Source organism: Lactuca serriola, chromosome 8 (assembly GCF_051521515.1).
Source record: "Lactuca serriola cultivar US96UC23 chromosome 8, Lser_US96UC23_V15, whole genome shotgun sequence".
NCBI classification, from domain to species: Eukaryota; Viridiplantae; Streptophyta; class Magnoliopsida; order Asterales; family Asteraceae; genus Lactuca; species Lactuca serriola.
The window spans coordinates 309,637,284-309,645,289 of record NC_136415.1 but is presented as its reverse complement, the minus strand read 5'-3'; positions in this window follow the sequence as shown (position 1 = coordinate 309,645,289).

Here is an 8,006-nt window from a genome sequence, read left to right as displayed (position 1 = left end):
AACTGTGACTTGACAGTTTTTACCCCAAGTTTTGTATTTTTAACATTTTATGTCCAAAAATGGGTTTTATGTTAAAGTATGTTCCTCATAACCTTATAAGCTATTTTTCTTAACTAGCTTAGTGTAGAAGAACTTAGTTTTGGTTTTTTTCTTTTCTCATGTCATAGATCTCGAATTATCATCCCTTTTTGTTACATATTTGTCATAAAAACACATAACATCACACACATACATGCATAAAATCACACATAGCATACACATACACATAGATCTACACATTTACTTGTATTCTCCCCCATATAACATGTGAAAACCGAAAATAGAGGGGTATGAAGCTCACCTTGAGTTGTAGTTTCGGTTTTGAAGAGAGAAGGAAGAGAATTTTGATCCTAGCTAGTCCTCTTGGTAGATCTCGAGTTTAGTGGCTTAGATGATGTAAGATCACAAGTTTGAATAGATTTAGAAGAGATTTTTGATGAAATGAAGTAGCTAGATTATGGATCCAAGCAATATCTTACCTTAGATGATGTATTTGTGGAAAAATCTTCTTGAAAGCTTCCTTAATCTCGAAAATTTGATGAAGGAGTGTAAGTGTTCTTGATAGGATTTGGAGAGAGTGGAGATGAATATTGTGAGTGTGTGTGTGTGTGTCTTAGGGTTCGGCCGAGAGCAAAAGAGAGAAGAGAAGAGAGATGGTGATGGGATTGTTACATGGAGATATGAGACTTTGCATGGAAAACCTCCATGTAAAACTGAGGTGGCACCCATACAAGTCAACTCTTCCTCTTGGATGGGCTTGGGCCGAGAATGGAGAGGGAAGAAAAGAAAATTTGGGCCTTGAATGCTTAAGTCCATTTTATGGTTAAGTTAGGTGATTTTTGGCCCAATAAAAATCAAAGAATTATTTTTGTGACCTATTAGGGCTAATATAAATTTGTTTTGGTCCAATAAGGCCCATTAAAGTTAATCTAGTTTATTTTGGGTTCATAAGGCCCAAAAATGTTAAGTTTCGTGTATATAGGCCCAATTAGGGCCCATTTGAGAGTTTTAGGTTCAAGATAGTTAAATTGGAAGCTTTTTAGTCCATTAGTGTAACAACGTAAATTTTCAAACAAATTTTTCATTTCAAAATAAAGTGTTTTCATCCAAAATAAGGCATAAACATCCCACGTGTCATATCATAATACAAATCATATGAATCCCAAGATCATAAATCATCTATCAGTGTGTACAGATCACGCCGGCGCCTTCCCACGGTCCTCGCTAGTACCTGAGACACATACACAACAACTGTAAGCATAATTGCTTAGTGAGTTCCCCAAAATACAACTTACGCACATACGCCTTTCCAGGCCCGGACCTTCCGGTCCATGTGTCCCAGGGGACTTCCATCCCTGCTGGGTAAACCTTCCGGTCCTACCCACGCCAACCTTACGGTCCACATTACAACGCCTTCCGGCCCATAACACATTCGCCTTCCGGCCCATAACATAATGCCTTCCGGCCCACATAGATCATACATAGCACATATAGCAATTAACCTTTCACACATAACACATATGTCTCATATCATATCCGACCTTCCGGTCACACAGTCAAACCCTTCCGGGTACAGTATAGTGAGAAGACTCACCTCGTGAATATCGATAGCTAGCAAATCCCGAAGTCACTCGTGCTCGATCCGCCGAGCTACAATCTCCCTATAACATCATACATCTCTTGTTAACACTTTTATCTTCTAAGTTTGACTATCCCTAAGAAGTCAAACATAGGTCAACGTTGGTCAACGGTCAACGGTCAATGGTCAACTTGACCGGACTCGGCGAGTGCACAAGGGCAACTCGGCGAGTCTAGACGTATTCGCCAACTCCCTAGGATTCCCTTCTTACTCGTCGAGTGCTTCCCTTGACTCGACGAGTTCCACCTGGGAGAGTCGCGGGGCCACCCCGACTCAACTCGTCGAGTCTCAAGAACAACTCGGCGAGTCCCAGCTCGACTCAGTCCACCTGTCGACCCTTTCTAACTCGTCCCGACTCACTGAGTCAACCCGTGACTCGACTGGATCACTCACTGGCCGATCCAAGGCAATCTTCAAGCTACTCGCCGAGTCTGCTCATCGGACTCGGCGAGTCCATGCCATGCAATCACTCAAACTTGCTTCTAAGGTCAGATCTGTTCCAACAATTCATAGATCTGGCCTTCCTAGACTGAATCACCACGTAAATCCCTAGACTTGGTGCACAAACAACCTCTATATGACCATATATGAAGGATTACCCACAAATATCATTACTCAAGGTCGTAACCTCCATTTTTCTCCATAAAGCTTGATGAATAAGGCTCTCTGGACCTCTATGGATCCAGATCCAAGGCCTTATCACTAGCAAGGGACTATTTGGCCATCAAATCAACCCAACAAGGATCACACGAAACCCTAAAACCAAATATACTTCACAAAACAGAAGATGAGCCGAAATCATACCTCTAGATCGAAGATCTAAGCTCCAAATCCACAGATTAGCAATCTCCTTTGCCTCCTCTTGGCTAGAACCTTCCTCTTCTTTGCTAAACCACACACAAAGGTCAAGAAATGCTTCCTTTCTCTCTCAAATCGCTAAAGCACTCTAGAGTTTCTCTCTATGGACTGTTGGGTGCAAATGACGGCCATAAGGCCCTTTAAATAGGTCCCAAACCCGAGAAATTAGGGTTTCATTAAACAGCGCGGACTCGCCGAGTCCATATCCTGGACTCGCCAGAATCCCGCGTCCAGAATCGCGACCCTACTCGGCGAGTCTGAGCTCCAACTCGCCGAGTCCCCTCTCAAAACACTAAAAAAACAAAACAATAAAGATACCTGGCAATCCGGGCTGTTACAATTAGGCCCAATAAGGAAATCCTAGTCCAAAGTGAACTCAAATTGGAATTTCTAAGCTTTCCAATTCTTTGTTGACCACTTGTAGGGCTAGAATGTAGTATTTGATGGAGTTTTGTTGTTATAGAATGAGCATTATGCATGCTTTCATGTTATTGATTCATAGTTGTTGTAAGTGTTGTGATTATAAGGAACCAAAATTTCTAGTTGTGACATCATCCCCCCGTTAGAGGGAATTTCGTCCCGAAATTCTTTTGAAAGCTAGATTTGAGAATGCGAGAATAGATGAGGGTACTTCTGCTTCATTTGATCTTCGCGTTCCCATGTAAATTCTGGTCCGCATCTTGCTTTCCATCGAACTTTAACGATCGGTATGCGGCTGTGCTTGGTACGCTTTACCTCTCGGTCCATGATTTCAACCGGCTCTTCGATGAACATAAGGTTCTCATTGATTTCGATTTCCTCTAATGGAATGACGAGAGTCTCGCCGGATAAGCACTTCTTCAAGTTGGAGACGTGAAACATAGGGTGTACGCTGCTGAGCTCGGTGGGGAGTTGCAATCTATAAGCCACTGGACCGATTCGGGCAAGAATCTCGAAGGGTCCAATGTATCGAGGGTTCAGTTTGCCTCGCTTCCCAAAAAGAATCACTCCTTTCCAAGGAGATACTTTTAGTAACACCCTATCTCCGACTTCGAATTCCAAGGGTTTTCGTCGTTTATCGGTGTATCTCTTTTGTCTGTCTCGTGATGATTGCAGCCGTGCTCTGATCTGAATTATTTTCTCGGTCGTCTCGCGTATGATTTTCGGTCCCGTTAAGGTGTTGTTTGGTGTTTGCTCTCTCGCTAGCTGGGTGTCTCCTACCTCAGCCCAACACAACGGTGATCTATACTTACGCCCGTATAATGCATCGAAAGGAGCAACTTTGATACTCCAGTGATAACTGTTGTTATATGAGAACTCGATCAAAGGCAAGTGGGTATCCCACGATTTTCCAAAGCCTATTACGCACGCTCGGAGCATATCTTCCAGCGTTTGAATGGTTCGCTCGCTTTGGCCATCCGTCTGTGGGTGGTAGGCAGTGCTCATGTCGAGTTGTGTTCCCATAACTTTCTGAAGCGAATGCCAAAAGCGTGAAGTAAATCTACTATCTCTATCTGAGATGATAGATACCGGTACTCCGTGGAGTCTCACGATTTCTTTGATGTAGATTCTTGTCAGGTTGCTCCATCTTGTAGGATTCTTTTATTGGTAGGAAATGGGCGGATTTCGTTAGTCTATCAACTATTACCCAGATCGTGTCCAAACCGTCCAGCGACTTGGGTAGTTTGGTCATGAAATCCATGGTAATCCTTTCCCATTTCTACTCGGGAATTACTGGGTGCTGTAGTAATCCAGAGGGCTTCTGATATTCAACATTTACTTTAGCACAAGTGAGGCACTTTCTCACTTAAGTGGCAATCTCTGCCTTCATATTTGGCCACCAATAATGTTGCTTAACATCCAAGTACATCTTGTCTGAACCCGGATGGATGGAGTATCGCGTCTTGTGAGCCTCGTTCATGACTACCTCTCTGAATCCCCCAAGTTTAGGGACCCATATGCGATTCATGAAGTAATATGCTCCATCTTCCTTCACCTCCAAGTTCTTCTCCATTCCACGCAGCGCGTCACTCGTTTTGTTTTTCGCCTTCATGGCATCTGACTGAGCCGTCCTGATTTGCGAGGTCAAGTGGGATTGGATGGTTATTGAGAGAGTTTTCACACGACGACTTGAGTATTCTTTCCAACTCAAGGCATCGGCTACCACGTTAGCCTTGCCTGGATGGTACTTGATGTCACACTCGTTGTCGTTCAGCAGTTCGACCAATCTTCGTTGCCTCATGTTTAGCTCCTTTTGATTCAAGATGTGCTGAACACTCTTGTGGTCAGTGAAGATAGTGCACTTGGTACCGTATAGGTAGTGTCTCCAGATCTTCAGGGCAAATACCACTGCTCCTAGTTCCATATCGTGGGTCGTATAATTCACTTTGTGTGTCTTTAGCTGCTGGGACGCGTAAGCTATCACCTTTCCATGCTGCGTGAGTACACAACCTAAACCCTGATTTGACGCATCGCAGTAGGCTATAAAGTCTTCTGTTCCAGCGGGTAGTGATAGCACCGGCGCACTACAGAGTGCTTGCTTCAGAGATCGAAACGCGACTTCCTGCTTGTCCGTCCATATGAAGGGTACACCTTTTTGTGTAAGCGAGGTAAGTGGCTTGGCGGTCTTAGAGAAGTTCTGGATGAATCTTCTGTAATAGCCTGCGAGACCCAGAAATTGGCGAATTTCTGTGGGTATTGTTGGGATTCCCCATCCTTCGATGGCTTTGACCTTAGAAGGATCCACATGTATTCCTTCCTGACTAACAACATGACCCAAAATGTTCACGCTTCGGAGCCAAAACTCGCACTTGGAGAGTTTTACGTACAACTTTTCGGTTCGCAGGATTTCTAGGATTTGTCGAAGGTGTTGCCCATGTTCTTCTTTGCTTCGGGAATATACTAGGATATCATCGATGAAAACGATTACGAAATTATCAAGAAAAGGTCGGCAGATTCGATTCATTAGTTCCATGAATGCGGTAGGAGCATTCGTTAGACCAAAAGGCATTACGACAAATTCATAATGTCCGTATCGAGTTCGGAAGGCGGTTTTTGGAATATCTTCCTCTCGTACCTTGAGTTGGTGGTATCCAGACCACAGATCTATCTTTGAGAAGTGGCTAGTTCATTGGAGCTGTTTGAATAGGTCGTCGATTTATGGAAGTGGATATCGGTTTTTGACAGTAAGTTTGTTAAGTTCTCTGTAGTCAATACACATCCTGAATGTACCGTCTTTCTTCTTGACGAAGAGAACTGGAGCTCCCCAAAGTGAGAAACTGGGTCGGATGAATCCTTTATCCAAAAGCTCACTGGGTTGACTGGACAAATCTTTCATCTCTGTAGGGGCCAATATGTAGGGCGATTTGGCGATGAGGGTAGCTCCTGGTACAAGGTCAATTCGAAACTCGACTTGTCTTTCTGGGGGTATCCCCGGAAGATCATCAAGAAAGACATCTGGGAATTCACGAGCTACTGGAATGTCTTGAATTTTGACCTCTTTTTTGGATTTGTCTACTATGTGAGCCAGGAACGTCAAGTCCTTCTTTCGTAGGTGCTTTTGCGCTTTAATGCACGAGATAAGACGGAGGTTCGCGCTGGGTTTGTCTCCGTAAATAACTAGGGTTTCGTGGTTTGGGAGATGAAGGCGAACAGCATTCTCGTGACACATAATTTCAGCATGGTGGGGGCTTAACCAATCCATGCCAATAATCACATCAAAACTTCTAATGGAAACAGGCATTAAGTCTATTTGAAAGACGTGGTGATTTAAGGATATGGTACATCTGATATAGATTTCCCCAGTGGATTCTGTCTTCCCATTAGCCATTTCCACCGTGAAGGTTTCATGAACCTTCTGGGTTGTTGATTTAACAAGTGTTTGAATTTATTGCTCACGAAACTTCGTTCTGCTCTGGTATCAAATAAGATGCATGCATAGGTGTGGTTTAGGGGAAACGTACCAGTAACAACAGTGGAATCCTGAACTGCTTCTCCCTGACCCATAGCTAGCACCTTTCCTGTTCCTGCGTTCCTAGGGTTGTTGGTGTTGGGGCAGTTGCGACGGATGTGCCCAGTCTTCCCACATCCATAGCAGGTGGGGCTTGATCCTATGTTGTTGCTGCTGTTGTTGGTGCTATTGTTGTTGTTGTTGTTGCGGTTGCCGTTTTTGTTGTTGTTTCATTGTGGTTGATTCTGGGGAGGATAGGTCCTGCAATACTTTGCAGTGTGACCCTTCCGATTGCAACTGGATCAATGCATTTTGTCACACCCCCAAACCAAGGATGGCGGAAACGTCCGGGGGGTGGAGGACTTCATGTGTAGTATCATAACAACAATGGCAATAGTGATGAAAGTAAACACAACCAACATATATATAATTGAATGAGTTACATCATTGTATGAATTACATGTTTCAAAATCAATTACAATATGTTGTCAAAATATGATAAGTTTGACGCCTCAACGCCCCATCCTCAAAAGTACTTTGTTACCTGTTTAGCGATTTCCTGAGAATACAAGTAGTTTGAGAAAGTGTCAACACAATGGTTGGTGAGTTCATAAGTTTTTGTATATAATTATGAAAAAAAGCTTGTTTCGTAATTGTATAGTTATTCCAGAAAAATCCGATATTTTCCTTAAAATGAATACTGTAGTCTTGTATCCAAAGACTGAAACGTATGAGTAATCTTCCTTATTTACAGAAATAACGTGAGTTTATTTCAATATAAACGCGTATGATATTAGTGAAATTCTCATAAATTCTTAAGTTTGTTAATACTTTCTGTGAGTTATTATAACCATACTTGACATAGACGGCCTCGTAATGCGACGTTCTTCAGGCGTCGCCGTTAAATGACACTTGTCACCACAGACCTGCCGGTCTAGCTGTTGCAAGCAGCTCTGGTGTGGGTTTGTCAAACCCAATATAGATCTATACACAACTATCACGTTCTCCCTACAAGAGACTCTGGTTACAATTTACAGGACTTTTTTTGACTTTGTTACTTTGGAAGTAACCCGAAGGGAATGACTCACAAATTTATTCATTAATAGATTTACGTGAACTAAACTGAAAACCTTTGGTAAATAAGTTTGAGAAGTAAATGATACATAAACTATACCTATTATAGTTTATCCAAAACGTTTGTAATGTATAAGAATTCTTTTATGAATGCTTTAATGCTATGAATCCATAAACTATGCTCATTATAGCTTAATATACGTGTTCTAAATGAATGAATAATCTTATCATGAATGACTATATTTCAGTTTATGATGATAAACTAACATGGAAACACATTCAATATTTGGAACTTATCGTTATACACTTTGCTCAACATAATACAAAGTGTTATGAAAGTTATAAGCTGTTAACAAATTTTGAACCTTTCTACATTGTTTTTGAAAATTCATAGAAAAATCATACGAAGCTGAAAACTAAATCCGTAAATTCTGAGAGTTCCCAAAATGTGTCTAGTTTACTCATAAT